Source organism: Rutidosis leptorrhynchoides, chromosome 7, assembly GCF_046630445.1.
Source record: "Rutidosis leptorrhynchoides isolate AG116_Rl617_1_P2 chromosome 7, CSIRO_AGI_Rlap_v1, whole genome shotgun sequence".
Lineage (NCBI taxonomy): Eukaryota > Viridiplantae > Streptophyta > Magnoliopsida > Asterales > Asteraceae > Rutidosis > Rutidosis leptorrhynchoides.
Genome location: NC_092339.1, coordinates 50,842,727 through 50,861,119, shown reverse-complemented (window position 1 = coordinate 50,861,119; position 18,393 = coordinate 50,842,727). Strand labels below are relative to the sequence as shown.

The 18,393-nt window shown below is 32.7% G+C and overlaps 1 non-coding gene across 1 annotated transcript; it reads right to left on the bottom strand.

Moving 5' to 3' along the window:
* Positions 1–16,900: 16,900 nt before the first annotated feature.
* Positions 16,901–17,006, bottom strand: LOC139860638 (small nucleolar RNA R71). Its single transcript, XR_011763266.1, has one exon. It is a non-coding gene; the product is annotated as a small nucleolar RNA R71 (small nucleolar RNA).
* Between the last annotated feature and the right edge of the window lie 1,387 nt (positions 17,007–18,393).

The following is an 18,393-nucleotide window of genomic DNA, read 5'->3' as shown; positions in this document are numbered from 1 at the left end:
AATTCGAATTTGCGAGTCAAAGTTAAATTGTCAAAAGTCAACTGTTTTGTTCTTGGAGAAATTAGAGCTTGTTTTGATGTTTTAAGTTCAATTGACGATTTCAATAGTTTTTAGGAATGATTTGAAACATGTTTCATGTTGTAAAGATTGTCCAAAACGAACTCAAAATTGAAAACAAAATTTTTTTTTCTTGGCTACGAGCAAGCAGTAGGATTTTTTTGTTTTTTTTTCTCATTTTTTTATATCATGAACACATTTTTATTTTATGTTTCATGTTTATTTAGAAGTCCTAAAACCATTTTGATGATTGACTATTAAGAATGAAGTTGTTTGATTGTTTAGATTTTGGTGAAGAAGATGAAGTGGGTTGAAACATGTAATAGATAAGTATTTGGGTTTGTATTATAAATCAGAAAAACTGAAATGGAGGAATGGTTAAGGGTGTTGATGAGTGAGCGAGAGGTCTCGGGTTCGAGCCCGGCTTGGTGCAATTTTTTTAAAACTGACTCCTAAGGTAGTTTTATACTTTTAAAAATTATTATTATTATTAATATTATTATTATTATCCTTAGGTATTTCTACAATTATTAATTTTACAAAACAAAAGATATATATGTAAATATATTATTACATAAAATATACTAATATTACATAAAATTATGTTTCAACTAATATTATTGATATAACATTAATTAAATATCAAATAAGTATCATAATATATTATAAGAATAATTAATACATAACAAATATATAAATTTAATTGATTTATACTATAATGTGTTAATACTTGATATAGGTTCGTGAATCCGAGGCCAACCCTGCATTGTTCAATGTCGTCATATTTATTTTTACTACAAAATACAGTATTGTGAGTTTCATTTACCTTTTTACCCTTTATATTTTTGGGCTGAGAATACATGCGCAACTTTTATAACAGTTTTACGAAATAGACACAAGTAATCGAAATTACGTTCTATGGTTGAATGATCGAAACTGAATATGCCCCTTTTTATTAAGTCTGGTTATCTAAGAATTAGGGAACAGACACCCTAATTGACGCGAACTCTAAAGATAGATCTATCTGGCCCAACAAGCCCCATCCAAAGTACCAGATGCTTTAGTACTTCGGAATTTATATCTTGTCCGAAGGAGGATCCCGGAATGATGGGGATATTCTTATATGCATATTGTGAATGTCGGTTACCAAGTGTTCAATCCATATGAATGATATTTTTGTCTCTATGCATGGGACGTATGATTATGAGAAATGGAAGTATGAAATCTTGTGGTCTATTAAAATTATGAAATGATTCTTTATGATAAACTAATGAACTCACCAACCTTTTGGTTGACACTTTAAAGCATGTTTATTCTCAGGTACGAAAGAAATCTTCCGCTGTGCATTTGCTCATATTAGAGATATTACTTGGAGTCATTCATGACATATTTCAAAAGATGTTGCATTCGAGTCGTTGAGTTCATCAAGATTATTATTAAGTCAATTATATTTGGATATATTATGAAATGCTTTACATGCCTGTCAACTGTCGATGTAACGAAAGTTTGTCTTTTAAAAACGAATGCAATGTTTGTAAAATTTATCATATAGAGGTCAATTACCTCGCGATGTAATCAACTGTTGTGAATCGTTTGTAATCGATATGGACTTCGTCTGGATGGATTAGGACGGGTCTCTACAGAAGCCGCCGGCTTCGTGCTTCATTCTGTGCAGTTTCTGGTTCTTTTCCAGATCTGTATGGTTGAGTTTCTGTAATGATATTTAAAATGTTTCGAATCTGTTTTGCTTGATTACACTTGTTTGCCATGCTTAATGATTAAATAACATGATTTTAAGGTTGATTAGTCCTTGATCCGATAAATCTATTATTCGATTCATGCTACTTGTTTAAATCTAGTCCATCAAACTTGTTAAATTGAATTGCATGCAACTAAGTTAAAGAGTTTAATAATGATAAACTTATTTGATTTGAATTACGCTTATGTAATAGAAGTTGATATTGTTAGGTTTAATCGAAGATCCTTCGTTTGGATTTGTTTAATTAATGATTGCATGAAAACTTAGTAGTAATTGACTTTTAGCTAATAACTTGAGTTGATATACTTGATGTTTAATAGCTTATATAATTTGTCAGTCTATTTGCATATTGATCCTCATCACAAGATTGGTATGTATCATGTAATTGAATTGAACATGAAGAGTTAAGATGTTAGTTATGCACATCACATATCTAGCATATGCTTTAAGTCCTACTTATTGAGTACTATGCAACACTTAGTTTAACCAATTAAGGGATAATAATTGGTCTATGATTATTATTCTACTTTGTGTTAATATAAGTCATGAAACTTATCTAATATGAATCCCATATGAATTGATTGTCCATGTAATCACTTGTATATTTACTTGTATCTTTATTTTTATTTGTACTTTATTTTGAATCTTCAATTCCTTATTTTGTTTTATTTATCTATAAAAGTAAACTCTTTCCTAAGAGAAATCTATCTCATAAAAGACATAAAAATATATCTTTAATTCTTTAATAAGAATTAAATAATAAAACAACTCTTATCCATACCTAACGCTTCCCTTGGGACGATAACCTAAATTACTACCTCTGACCGGGTTTTGTTGATCGTTAGGGTGTTAAAGTGTAATAATAAAAGGTTTTATAAATTTAAAAGTTGAATATTAAGCTAAGCACAACTGCACACACTTTCAACACATCACTTGCATACTCCTTTCCCTTTGCCATTCCTTGTAACTTGCATACTCATCAGGTAAAATTTGAATTTGTGGTACTTAGGTTTGTGATGGCACTTCGAGATACATTTCGTTAAAATCGGACCAATTAAAATTGTGACCGTACGAGTTAGATTCACTGTAAATGTAGTTGAGAGCTTTTGGGTTGTTTGAATTGGGATTCATGTTTGATTAAAAATTATATATTTAAATATATAGAATGAGAAGATATGAATTAGAAATGAAATGTAGTTGTGAAGTGTATGTAAAATATAAATTTAATTATTAAAGAATAAAATGAAATTAGTAAAAATAAAAATAAAATAAAAAAGAAAGAAAGAAAAGAGCCGTTGAACGGCTAGAAGTTTGAAATCAAACAGCCAACGGTCAAAAATTCCCACCGTCGCACCATTGACCCTGAAAATCGACGACAAAAAAACGCCGGACGCCGAGAGCTCTAAATATTAGGGCTATATATATATATATATATATATATATATATATATATATATATATATATATATATATATATATATATATATATATATATATATATATATATATATATATATCTCTCAAAAGATTTAGGGTTTTGAGTTTAGTCTAAATCGGGCTAAATTTTTAAAAAAAACTTCACATTAGATGAATATAAAAACTCTAATTAAAACATTGCTCATGACGTATGTTATCATATTTGTTTTTAAGCGTTTTTTCGTCAAAATAATAATATTCATCACAAAGTATTTTTTTTTAAATGTTCATATTTTTCATGTGATCTTAATGTTTGAAATTTTTTAAAAAAAAAACGAATAAATAAAATAAAAAATTTACTTCCTTTTTCTCCTCAAAAATAGACATTAAAAATTGTAGAGATTAAGTTACTAACACCACCTAAAATCACCTTTTAAATTTTTTAACACCACGTGTTTTTAAACTCAAAAGAACTTTTAAAATTTAAAGAGATCACGGGCTCTTAAACTCAAAAAAAATAATTGTTTGAAAAAATCAATTAATTTTACACAATTATTTTACCCATCATGCAACGCACTGTTTTTAAGATTTGTCAACATCACGGGCTCTTAAATAATTTTTATAATTTTCCTATTTTTTTACATACCAATATGAACTGCAAATTACATTTTTTACACGAATTTTTACACACTCGTACAACGCAAGAGCTCGATAAACCTAGTATATATATAAAAAAAAATACATTCGGGACAGTTACAAATGATCAAAATAGTCTATATCTTATGGATACTTGATCACACTAATATAATCCCTATATAATATAATAATAATATAATATAATAATATAATAATAATATAATAATATAGTAATAAATGGGACCTTCGATATAAATACCAAGAACTCATGTACATTTCATAAAGAAAAAATTAGTTGATTTCCTTTAAACAAAAAACTAGTTATAAATGGATACAAATATTGTGTGCATATTCTTGTTCTGTGCGTTACTTAGTAATTTTATAAGTTGTATGGCGTCCCCCGAATCAGTGTGCCAGGAGCAGGACGTTGGTAATATTATGTTGATCCTTAGATTGCAATAATTATTATTATTATTATTATTATTATTATTGTTATTATTATTATTATTCAATTATATATGTAAGAGTAGTCGAGGTATACGCGTGCTCGGACTCGTAAAAGCCTAACCACGAACCGTCACCCAATGGGTACCTCAAAGCGTGTCGTGGTTTGGACTACAAGGACGGTAAAATACACTTCTAATAAGAGTGAAGCACATTATGTTATGTTAAAAAGAATATAAACCCCGCATATAATTAAGTATTTTGTCGGATAGAATTACTGATCCTCACATACCATTTTTGATATTTCTTTACTCAATTTACTATTATACTTTTAATTATGTTTAGAATAATAATATAAGTTCAACTACCTAAATTAATTTATGTGTATAATTGTGAATTTATGAGATAAAAGTGTAGATTGATTAAGTGGTGTGTGAGAATCACATCTTTCTAAAATATATATAGACATATATATTTATAATTATATTTAATATTAATATTTATATTTATATATTTATATTTATATTATACTAAAAATGTTGTTGTTGTAGGTGGTGTTGGTCTTTGTCCATACGGGTTTGATTTTCGTCCAAAGGTATGCCGACCAGAATGTTGTGCTGCAGTCTGCTTATTTGACACTCCATTTGGAACAATAGCATATTCAGGGTGTCATGAAGATGTTTGTATTTGTTGTGTTGGAGATTTGAAAAAATGCTAACATGACTTATATTGTTGTTCATTTCTTGATATAAATCCGAAAGAAATATAAAATAAAAATGTTCATTGATTATATAAATGAGCGAGTTAATTCTTTTGAAATATATCAAAAAATATATATAAATGTTGATATTAGATTGCATGTTACTAGTGAAGAGGTTAATTTTTTTTTTTTTTTTTTTTTTTTTTTTTTTTTTTTTTTTAGTGAAGAGGTTAGTAGATCAACCATATGTTTATTGAATGAATAAGATCACAATTTATAGAGATTACAACATAACAAACTTGATATAAACAAGGAGATATAATTACACTAGAATACAGAATATATATTCTAAATAAATTAATATTTAGCAATATCTTTAACACGTTCCTTCAAGATGGACGACTAGAAGCGTCTTCGAGCATGGACAAGATGGGCAATCGCCTAGGACTCAATATATAAAAAGGCCGAAACACACCTGCAGATTGTACCTAGTTGAAATAGACTGTTGGCCGTGGAACCGGTCGGTGTGTGCTGCCGGAGGGTCGGTTTTACCCTTTTTTATAGTTGAAATGGACAACTTTGCCCTTATGAGATATTAAATGTGATTTTAATAATTATATGTTTTATTTGATTGTTTGGTTGAAACCAGTTAGTGACAAGGATCACATAACATGTTTTTATTTAGTTTGGACTCTGTTAGGACCGTCTAACCAAGTACATAAGTTAACAGATAACTGGTAAATATTCGTGTATTATGAGATATGGGTTTTAACCAGGACCGTCACATTAATTTTGAACCCTTTGTTCGAGACATAAAAAATAACCCTTATAAGCTTTACTTATTTTTTTAAGTTAATCTGTGTTGGATTCACTTTGCGAACCCACTACTCCTAGGACAACCACCTGTTTCACACTTTTTTAGAGTCTTTAACGTTAAAATTTGTTACACGAATAAATATATAATACTAAGCATGTTATAAAAAGACCTCTTAAAATAACCGTACAAAATGTTTATTAACAGATAATTTTCATCTCATTAGACTAAAGTTAATCTTTGAAATGAAATTACCCTATTTTTAAATTTGTTTATTAGTGTTATTAAATTTAAGAAATCATTGTAAATAAAATATAATTTTTGGGTCATAGATTATTAATGGACTTAACTAAAGTAATATAATAAAATAAAATATTAATAAATAATTGGGAGAAATATGATTTATGCTAAGCTTTGAAATCATTAATGGACATAACTAATGTAATATAACGAAATAAAATTCTTCAATAAGAATTTATTATAATTTTATTTGTGAAAAAATTTATAAATGTATGTATATAATAAGTAGGTGTTACAAAATTTTGGGCCCCTAAAAAATTTGGGCCATGTGCGATTGCACATTTTGCACATCTTCAAAGACGCATCTGGTTTTAATTATGGATGGCAATGGATGTTTCATCCATGGACATCCACCTGATGCAATCCATTTATAATATATATGGATGATGTAGATGGACGATTAACTGATATGAATATGGATATTGATGATCTAAATATTTCGTGGATCAGATATGAATGACAATTTATCATCCACAGATATATCCATTATCACCCGAAATACAACTATATATACATATATACGTACTAAAATATATGCATATACATTTACATATCGATATACATATAACATACAGATTCTTAAATTATTCATGAAAATAAGGGTTGTGATAGTCAAAATTATTAAATTGTTACTAACAATATTCAAAGTTACATATTTAGATTAGCTTAAATGTTTATTTACTTATATTATAAGGTATTTTGCTCAATTAAATTCACAATCGGCGACAAATTACAATCAAAACATGTATAACGAATAAAAAACATAAATATTAAATATTTACATTTGTTATAATCTATATTAAATTGATAAAATCGTCGCTAGATTAACATTTCATTTGATATCCAACAGATATCCATTAACCCGTTTAATCCATCGGATATGGATATGGACGGATGAACAAAAATTAAATGGATATGGATATGAATATGGTTATGGATGAGGAAAAATTAAATTGATATGGATGTGGATATGGCATCATCCAATCCATATCCGATCTATTGCCATCCCTAGTTTTAACCCACCTATTTAAGCTTTCCAGACACTTCCATTTCATTCCTAAATTGAGAAAGTAGCCAAACTCTTGCCAAAGTGAAACCTTAACTTTGATTCAAGTTGATATTTCGATTAGAAGGTTTTAGAATCTGATTAATTTATTTCTTGTGATCAATTTAAGGTATGTGTAGCTCTGATTCATGCTCTAATATGTTGTGGAATGGGTTTTTATGCAAAATGGGTTTTGGTTGAGTTCATGCTAGATTCTTGATCTAAATGTGTTAGAAATGTTTAATTGTTGTTATAAATAGTTTTTGTGTGTGTGTGTTATATGATACCTTTGAAGTGTTTTTGTGGTTAGAACATGCTGCAATCGACTTTCGGGTGTAAAAACCCAAAATCAGCGAACTGGTGCCGTTCTTTAGCTCCCACGCGTTTGACAGCTCAACCGTGCGTTTGACCACGAGAGTGAGCTCAACCACGCATTTTACCACGCATTTGAGAGCTCAACCGCGTGTTTGAGGGCTGATATCGCTCCAATTATACATATTTTATATTGCGATATATGGTTCGGTTCGTATTTATTTTGTGATATTTTGAAGATATAATGAGGTTTTTATAAAGTTTATCGCCTTTTGGTTCAAGTGATGTTTTGGAAGTATTCTTGGTGTTTACGAGAGTTTTGGAGCAAAAAAGATGGATGTTGAAGAAGGTTCAAATTCTGGTTTGCGCGCCTCCACCGTTTTGGCCATAACTTGAGCATACGGACTCGAAAAAAGGTGAATCCAACGCCCAGACGTCCGTAACTCAGAGCTCTAAGATAATCAAGAATTGAAACTACTATTCAGATGATGTGAACATCGCGGTCGTGATTGGCACATCGCGGTCGCGATTCAGAGACAGAAATTTGTAGTTTTCGAACAGCATTGTATCCCGGTCGCGATGCAGCTATTCCGACTGCGATTCGGGGCGGTCAGACTTCCGAATTTCCATATTTAAATACCCCTATTTAACCACAAATTTGGGGGATCGAATTATTTACGAATCCAGAGGCTAGAAGGGTTGTTTTTAGAGGTTTTAAATTCATTCTTCACCAAAGCTAAAGGGCTTTTGTAGCGACCCGACAAAATCGTCATTGACGGCGCCGTCTACTTAGGTCCCGTTACGTGGTCATAAGTCTTTAAAACAAGGTTTGACCCAAAATATGTCGCATTCATTTCAAATGTAAGGATGTTTCAAGTTTACAAAAATAGTTCAACGACTAGTTACATTACAATGTTTAAAGTACAAATGAAACCTATGCGACGCAATTTAAAAGTAAGTCAAAAGACGCTCCATGTATGCATATATACTCGACATCCAATGCAAGTATCAAAATAGTGAGCGGAAGCATGTATCACAAATTGTTCAAGGACCTGAGAAAAACATAGAGAATCTGTCAACGAAAACGTTGGTGAAATCATAGGTTTAGTAAGTATATTGTATTAAACCACAAGGTTTAGTATGAATTGATTATCCAAATCTTTTACATTCTAAAAATGTTGTTTGTATCACGAGCACCCAATTATCAAAGCTTAACTGAATTTTTCCTCTGAATTTTGAATCCATAGTGTTAGAAATTACACTATACCTGATAAAATTATATTTCATTCGCTAACGGTAGCGAGCCGTCCGAATGAGGGTTCGTCAAACCTGTATGGCCACATAACATAATTGCTCGCTTACACCCTCAAGTGTAACTAATGATAATTGAATTGAGGACTTTTGTTCTAACTCGTATGTATCTTTGTATTCGTATTTGTATTCAAAGTATGAACGTATGAAAAGTATATACGCATGAATTGTATATAAGTATGAATTGTATATGTTTCTTAGCCCACGATTTAAAGTAATAAAAGTTGTTGAAAAGGTGGGACTATGATCTCACCTTGAGTGCAATAGTATAAAAGTACTTCACAAGTAAACGTGTGCGAGAACGAATGCTAGTCTTGACCTAAACAAGTAGGTTTTATCAATAACGGTAAACACGGTTTGTTAAAGTTGTTCAATTAGTCCTATGGCTCGTTACGACTCGATTATATATAGCATGTGAATCACGTTGTCAAGTTTCATGCAAGGTATAAGTATAAAAGCATGTTAGAACGATTGCATAAGTATTTGCTTAAGTTTGATTAAAAGTCAACTTTGGTCAGTCAAAGTCAACGAAAAAGTCAACACGTTCGGGTCGGGTCTCGAACTATTTTTCTGAGGTTTTTAATTATATATGAGCATGTTAGAACAATTTACATGTTAATCGGAGGTGCGTAGCATAGTTAGAATTTTTCGTAAAATGACCAAGTTGGACAGCCCCAGATAGTTCATTTGGACGGCGTCCAAAAGGTCTGGATGGCGTCCAGCAATGAAGGCCTGGATGGCGTCCAAGGTTTTGGACGGCGTCCAAACACCTGGGCAGATTGAAATGCTGAAATTTCACAAGTCTCGAACCAAAACTCAAACAAACTCAAATTGTGAACCGAAAACACCTAGAACATGTATCATACACCGTTGGAAAGGTATTTTGACGAAGAAAACAACTAAACACATTTCATCAATCAATTCAACATTTACAACAACTAAATTCACATTAAATGCTCATCATTTATTGCATGCAAGTTCATAAATGCGGTTTGATGATTTGGGAACTTACTACCTACATATAATACGCCGTTTCGTAGGTAATCACGCATACAATCCAACTAAACACTTACCAACAACAATTCATAGCATTCAATGCATCAAATGTTCTTATTTAAGTCTATCAAACCCTAACCCAAGATCACAAAATCAATAATCATGTTAATGAAGTTTTCTTAATCAACCTACACATCAAATTGAAGCTAATGATGCTAGTAACACATTTAATACATGAACTTTAACATAACAACAACATTTAATCATCCAAAACTCAAGATTAAACACACACATTTCAAGTTCAAGCTAGTTACACTAAAACAACAAGAGCGAGCATACAAATCATATATTCATGTTAGACTTGAGCCATAGACACTAATTAACACACTTTTAAGTTTAAAAGATCAAGAACAAGGAATTTAGTGTTTTTAGAAAGTTACCCAAATGAGATGAAGTTGGTATGGAATCGAAGAGGAAGATGCAAGGATTCCGAATATGTAATTTGTTTTGAAGAACACCCGCTAGATCAAATATGGATGATGATTCTTTGATTGAGTGACTTGAGAGAAAAAGGTTGAAGTATCAAAAGAGAGAAAGAGTGAATGAATGGAGGAGATGAGGTTGACCACTTTGACCTAGTCAAAACTTTGGTCATTTGGCAACATTGGTCCATCAAGTTTAAAGCGGGTGCGTGAATTACCTAAACGAAATATTTTAAAAATGCCTATTAACGGAAGATTTATAATGTAACAAGGGTATTGTGTTATTGGGCCTAGCTGTATGATTACTAAATTGCCCTTAAGTTAGTATTGTGTTATTTTATGCTTTTATTTTTATTTAATATTTATTATTATTTGATGTTGTGGTTAGGACCAGTTTGTGACAAGGGTCACAGAACAGGTTTGTTTATTTTAATTGGACTTCGTTTGGGTTGCCAAATGATATACGAAAGATATCAGATAACTGATTAATACCCGTGTATTGCACAGTGTGGGCTTTTAACCCACTTTAGATGGCTAGTGCTGTCCTCTTTCTTGCATTTTCCAGATCCCTCCCAAAACACACTCGTTCTTCACTCCCACCTACCTCAAACCCTAATCCATAATCTTTGTTCTAGAGCTCAAATTGTTCATAGCTTTCTGTTCCTTGTGATTCACTGATTCTTTTGAGGTAAGAATCATAACATTTCGTGATTTAATCTTTGAGAAATTTAGGATTTTGTGGTAGTTTTCATAAAAGTGTAAATTGGGTCAAAATGAGTTGATTTAGAGTTGTTAGTGTCAAAACCTTGTGGGTTTGTGTTTCTAAATGATCAATGTATCAGATTTGGTAAGTTTTGAGGTTAAAAACGAGCTCTAGATCGAGAATTGGTGAGTTTTGTGAGAAACCCGTCACTTTGGCAGCTGCTGCTACAGATGAACTACCCTCAGCCGATGGTCGTTGACGATCGACGGATGGTGTTTGACGATCGGTCGATGGACTAGACCCTCGACCGATGGTGTGAGTCCTTCGACCAACGGTTGAAATTTTAACGATCGGCCGATGGTGTAGTGACGATCGGCCGGTCATCTCTGACGATCGACCGATGATCTTTGGCAGTGAAATATTTTACTAAGTGTTGAGTTTTAGCCGTTATGCTGCCCGTTTGTATTTTGATGATTTTGATGTAAATTTTGAAAGTGCATAAGTGTCAAGCAAAAAATTTTAGCGGATACTTTTTCTGACAAAAATTTATATATTGTGTTATTTGGTGTTAATGGACAATAACTAACTTGGTTTGCCTTGTGTTCAGGTGAAAAAGATAAGGAAGCTGCTCAGTAGTAGATTATCTGAGCTGGTTGCTGGTAATTGGTGAGTGGGACTAACTGGAGAATATATTATATAGAAGCATGTTATATTATGATTGTTATGCTTGTTAGATATACTTATTGTTGTGGCTAGTTAGTACTTGTGATGACTGCATGTTAGTTGATGCTTGTCTGCTGGAGCCCAGTACGTCCCTATTGTGTGGTAGCCTCGGTAGGAGAGATCAACCTGCGGGTTGGGTTCCTCTGTGGTAGCCTAGACAGCCGTGGTGTATATATATGTGAATGACGCGTCCTTCGCGTGTGGATTATGTATATACATACGGTGGTGGAGGAACTTCTGGTAAGCCCCAGTCCGATCAGCTGGTGGTTAATGGTTTGGCCGAGCCGCCAGAGTCTCTGTAGACGGCACTTGGGTGATGTTTGTATGTTAGACTATGTGACATGATTAGTATAATACTTATGTATGCTATGGCCTGTAGTTAGTTGTACTCACTTAGCTTCGTGCTAACTCCCCTCCATCTCCTCCCTGCAGGTTGATAGCTTTTGTAGATTGTGTTTTTTTGGGAGAAGACGGGCATGGTGATATTATGTTTGACAGGAGTCAACTATGATGTTGTCTTGTTTTGTTTAAACAGTGATACTTTGTAAATGTATTGTAAATACGTCTTCTCCATATAAACAAGTATTTTGTAATGACACGTGACACTGGTTGTATTAATAATAGTTAAGGTTTATTATGTAATTAATAAATAAATGCTTCCGCCACGTATATAAAAAAAAATTTTAGCGGTGTCACATATAATTATATAACGGACTTTAAAATAATTAAACGGAAGGTAAACGAAAAAAGGCGGGATGTTACAGCTTTCATCTAGGATTGATGATTGGATCATTACAACATCGTTGGTACTCTAGATTTCATCTCTTTTTGTGATCACCCGAAAATTTCTGACCAAATTTAAACTTAATCTTTAACGTTTCCGACACGATAAGCAAAGTCTATGAAGTTGAATCTCAAAATTTTAAACTATTCAAATACCCTTTGATTTTTCTCAACGATTCGCGAACAATTATATGTAAATAGATACATATATATACTATAACTTGAAAACGTAACAAAGTGTTATGAAAATGATACTGTGCATTAACCTTATTGGTTTGATTATCTGATTGATATTTAGATAAGTTAACTAAAACGTTTAAGATGAACCAGTAAAACACTAATTTGCTACAGTATTTTCGAATTGCTACAGTACCCGAAAAGCTACAGTGTTTCCGAAAATCACTATTTGCTACAGTAAAAAACTTTGCTACAGTAACTTTGCTACAGTAAAACACTATTTTAAAATGAAAATGTATATATGTATATGTTTATAACGAGACGATGATTTATAGAAGTAAATGACCAAAATACTCGAAAGTTTAAGATATACTTTGAGTGGTATAGTTTATGGATAATTTAAGACTATATATTGACAAGAGTACGAGTCACGAAACGTAAAATGCAAGTTTTCTAAGTGTACGAAAGGACATTCGAAAAACCGGAACCGGGACATAAGTCGCGGGATGACGTACGACTTATCGGAACAAAAATTACAAATCAACTATGCACGGAAATAAAATATAATATATAATTAATTAATTTAAATTATATATTATATATATATTATTTAATTATGTCGACAAGCATTAGGACAAAACATTGTGAGCTGGAATCCCTAGCCATGCAATCGCATGGCTACAAAGGGTTAACCCCATGCGATCGCATGGGGTACTGTTTCAGGCCAAAGTACTATAAAAGCTCGATCTGGTTCTTTGTTTCCTCAATCATTTTACTCCGTATATATTTAAATTATATATTATTATTATTATTATTAATATTAAGATTAATATTATTATTAATCTTATCATTATTAGTAGTATTAGTATTATTATTATTATTATTAATACATAAAATACTACGACGAGATCATGAGCGTGTCACTTTCAAAATGGGTTTTCAAACGGGATAGAGCTAAGGAAATTATGGGTTATAACTATGGAAGTTATGGGTAATATTCATGGGTATTGTTTGCAAATCAAACCTAGTGTTTATCATCTCTGTTGCGTCTACGTACTTTCCTACAATATTGAATCACAATATCGATACGTGAGTATTCATATCTTATCTTTTATATATTAATTGTGTATCCATGTCTAGTGCTCGAGTATTTATATTTATGCATGCTTGTATGCTAAATTTCATCGTTAAACAGTTTATAATGAATCTCGAATTAAATACATATATTACTGGTAAAAGGTATATGATATACATGTTTTTGGAAAGCTGGCCAAAAATCAATGACTTTTCATTTAGATATCGAATAGTTTCGATGAACGGATTAAAATATATGATCAACTGAATTATGATTGACATTAATTGAAATTGCTTTTGAATCTGCAATTAAGATTTAAACAACTTGTTTACGAGATTGATAAATTGGATTTTTGAATATTACCAACCGAGTAAATGAATCCTTATATAAGGTACGTCTCGTTTTGTTAAACAACTGTCAAAATTGACTTTTTGAAACGACTTTGGATAACTTTTGTATGTCGATCTCGAGCATTAGGATTGTGATACACTATGACCTGACCTAGCATGATAGACATTTATTGACCAACATATGTTCTCTAGGTTGAGATCTACGATTATTTGGTAATCTGAGTTTCGGTCACATTACGATGAACAACTTTATGTGCTGCTAAGGTGAGTTTCATTGCTCCCTTTTTAATTGCTTTTGCAATCTATATTTTGGGCTGAGAATACATGCACTTTATTTTAAACACAATGGATACAAGTACATACTAAATTCTATACTGAGTTTGAACCGAAAATCCCTTAGCTTTGGTAACTAGTAACTGCCGGTTATAAGAACTGGTGGGCGCGAGTAGTAGTATATGGATCCATAGGGCTTGATATCCCCGTCCGAGCTAGAGCGCTAGCCTTTTAACGGACGTATGCTATTTGAGTGTATTGTACATGTTGGTTACATGTTAAACACAGGGGTACTTATTATATAGACGTTAAAGCTTAGTTACCAGGGTGCTCAATCTTATAGAATAATTTGACAAACGTTTCTGGATGAAACAACTGAAATCTTGTGATCCACCTTTATATACAGATTATACGAAACAATAAAACTTTGAACTCACCAACCTTTGTGATGACACTTGTTAGCATGTTTATTCTCAGGTTTCCTAGAAGTCTTCCGTTGTTTGCTTATATGTTAGACAAGCTATGTGCATGGAGTCTTACATGACATATTTTTCATGGAAACGTTGCATTCACCAAATCATCACCATGTATCATATTTTGACTGCATTGTCAACGAAAGTATCATTGTAAACTATTATATTACGGTGATTGTCTATATGTAGAAATCATCAGATGTCAAAAACCTTTGATTTAAATATTCATTTATGGTGTGCCTTTTCAAAAGAATGCAATGTTACAAAACATATCATATAGAGGTCAAATACCTCGCAATGAAATCGATGAATGACGTGTTCGTCCATATGGATTTGGAGCGATCGTCACACTTTTAGTGATAAAACTATGAATTCTTATTGTTTCCATTGTTTGTTTGATTTTATGATCATGTTTGGCTAAAACCCTTAAGGTTTGCTCAGATGTAATAGCTTTTGATTGTTGGATTGTTCTTTATTTCATGGATTTAATGTTTGACTGATCCAGTTTATTTAAGTTTGGTCAAAGACCCATTATTATGCATGCTTTCTACTTTAATTCAATTATATATGTTATCAATTAGTAATTGTGAGATAATTGATGGTAGATAACGTGTACTTCAACACATTTAGTGATCTAGACTATTAGGGCTTTGATTTCAAGTGATTGAATTAAGGAACTAATCGGTAATTTAATGGTAGGTTTGTGTCATAATCGTGATAGTTACATTGAGTGATCTTTGTAGTTATGATATTAAGTGATTTTAATCCGGATCAAATCTTACTAGTTGAATCTAATTGATTAATGATTATTGTGTTCAATCAAAAGATCCATTATTGTGCAAATTGGTTACTTACTTTAATTACATAATTTGTTATCTAGTTTATGTGAGTTTATAAGTGATAAACGGATTATGCTTCAACTCTTAGGAGATTTGGACATTTACATGTGAGTGTGAATGGTAATTAATTGGTAATTTGATAGCACAGTCGTATAGTTGCTCCGAGTGATCAGTGTAATTAAGGTTTTATGTGAGTTTAACCTAGATTGAATCACAATAGTTTTATCATGTATTATTTGAATGTTTCGAATGAGATTAATGTGAGTTAGTCAAGTTTAAATAATTGAATTATAACTTATTATACATTTAATTGATTTTAATTGAAAGAACAATCCACATCACTAATGAATCATCTGAGTGAACACTGCTTCGTCCATCTGGTTATTCGTTTTATTTATATTCGCGTTATTAGTTTATTCAAACTCCCATTTTACAACATAAATCTTCAGAATAATTATCAGTCTTAAAATCTTAAACGTTGCTCCCTGTGAACGAATTCGTAATCATATTACAATAAGATTCGGTGTGGTTTTACCATATCAAATTTTTGGCACCGCTGCCGGGGAGAGGTGTGTCTTAGGATTTTAAAAGCTTTTAGTTATTCGATCCTTTCGTGGAAACTTGCTTTCGCGAAAGTTAATTTTCTGTTATTTTATTTTCAGTTTTACGCTTTGGTTTTGTGGTTGTGTGAACGCAGGTTAGGTAGTAATAACTCTGGAACCGTCTATACTATATCATACACGCAGAAAAGCAAAAGTTGAGAAAGAAATCGCCGAGGGTTTCTCAGTATTACCTTTTTATATTCCGAATTTTGAGTATATTAAGGAAGAGGTTAAAATGGGTGAACCAACAAGGGGTCAATCCATGGAAGAGATGATGAAAGCCACGAGGGCTGGTAATGGACACGCCATTACTCAACCGGTAGTCGATAAAGATTTTGAGGTTAAGGGCAGATTCTGAACATGATAGCTCATCAGTGCTAGTTCAGGGGTACACCGAAAGAGGATGCATTCGAGCATCTTCATTCCTTTAAAAGCATCTGTAATTTGTTCAAGATTGCCCAGGTTGCGGATAGTGTGATATATTTGAGGGTTTTTCCTTGGTCTTTGAAAGATGATGCCAAGGGATGGTTGGAATCATTTCTCGAAGGTGAAATTGATAGTTGGCCTACTATGGAAGATAAATTTCTGCAGCGTTTCTTTCCAGCTTCAAAGGCCGCAAAACTACAGAGTGACATCAGAGTGACATCAATCATTTTGTTCATAAATCTAATGAGACACTCTATGATGCTTGGACCCATTTCAATAAAATGCTCCGAAATTGTCCTCAACACGGGTTGAACAATTTTAATAAGGTCCAGATATTTTATAAGGGTGTTAATGTACTGACAAGGAAAGAAATCGATATTGCTGTAGGAGGTTCTTTAATGAAACAGACTCTGGATGAAGCTCACAAAATCATCTCTGAAATAGCTACGCACTCATATGATTGGCACCAAGAGATGGATGTTTCTCGATCATCTTATGTTGCTAGTACCGAAACTAGTGATGAGCTCGCATCGGTTAAAGCACAACTGGCAACTGTTAAAAGACAAATGGAATCGATGACTAAGGAGATGCATGCTATAAGAGTTGGTTGTGAATTATGTCAGGAGCCACATCTTATAAAGGATTGTAATCAGACAACTATGGAAGAGCAGGTGAACTACTTGGGTAATCAATACAATAATCAGTATCCTAGAGGTAGTTTGGGTTATCAAATGAACGGACCACCTGGGTTCGTTAATCAAAATCAGAATCAGTCGTATGTGGATAAGGGTCCTTCACTAGAGGAGTTAATGCGGGGTTTTATTATAAGTACAGATGAAAGCATCACGGCGTTGAGGCAAGATAGTGAATCAACAAAACAGCAAGTGCGAAGTCAGCAGGCCTCGATTCAGAATTTGGAACGGGATGTGGGGCGTATAGCTCAATCACTAACGGAGAGACCATCGGGTGCTCTCCCTTCAAATATACAAGCTAATTCGAATGTCAATGGGCCACCCTGAACAATCTTGACTAACAACCACCAAAATGATATGAAGAATAAAGAGCCTCAAGTTTCTAATTATTCGCAAGTTAATGTTATTTCTGGTGCTGAGGGTTGTGGTTCCGATGAGGTTATTCCAACTTATATTCATAATGGTGTAGACGATTGGATTCGAGTTAGTGATATAACTCCCGTGTATGGTAATTATTTGATGAGTTTGATGATGGGGAATTCTTCTAGTTCGGATAACTAAGAGTCGGAAGTGAAGAGTGTGGAGACTACCGAGTCTCCTGAGTTTAGTCTAAACGATGATGAGAAGATTGAAGTGGAAGAAGAGGTGAAACCTTCACCTAAGTTGAAAGTTTACAAGCCGCCCATTCCATATCCGAGAGCTATTCCATCCGAGCAACCAAAGGACACTGTTTGTAAGTCTATTCATACTAATGATAATATTTGTGTGCATGTACCTTTGGTTGATGTTCATGCAAGTATGCCCAATTATGGGAAAATTTTAAAAGATTTAATGGCGAAGAAGGGTGAGCATGAGTAGGCATACTTCGCATTTCTTGAAGCGGAATGTGCTGCCATTTTGAGGAAGAGTGATATGCCGCCAAAGTTAGGTGATCTCGGGCCATTCATAGTGCCCTGTAGGATTGATGACTCTGAAATTTTTAGGTGTTTAATTGATTCAGGTGCG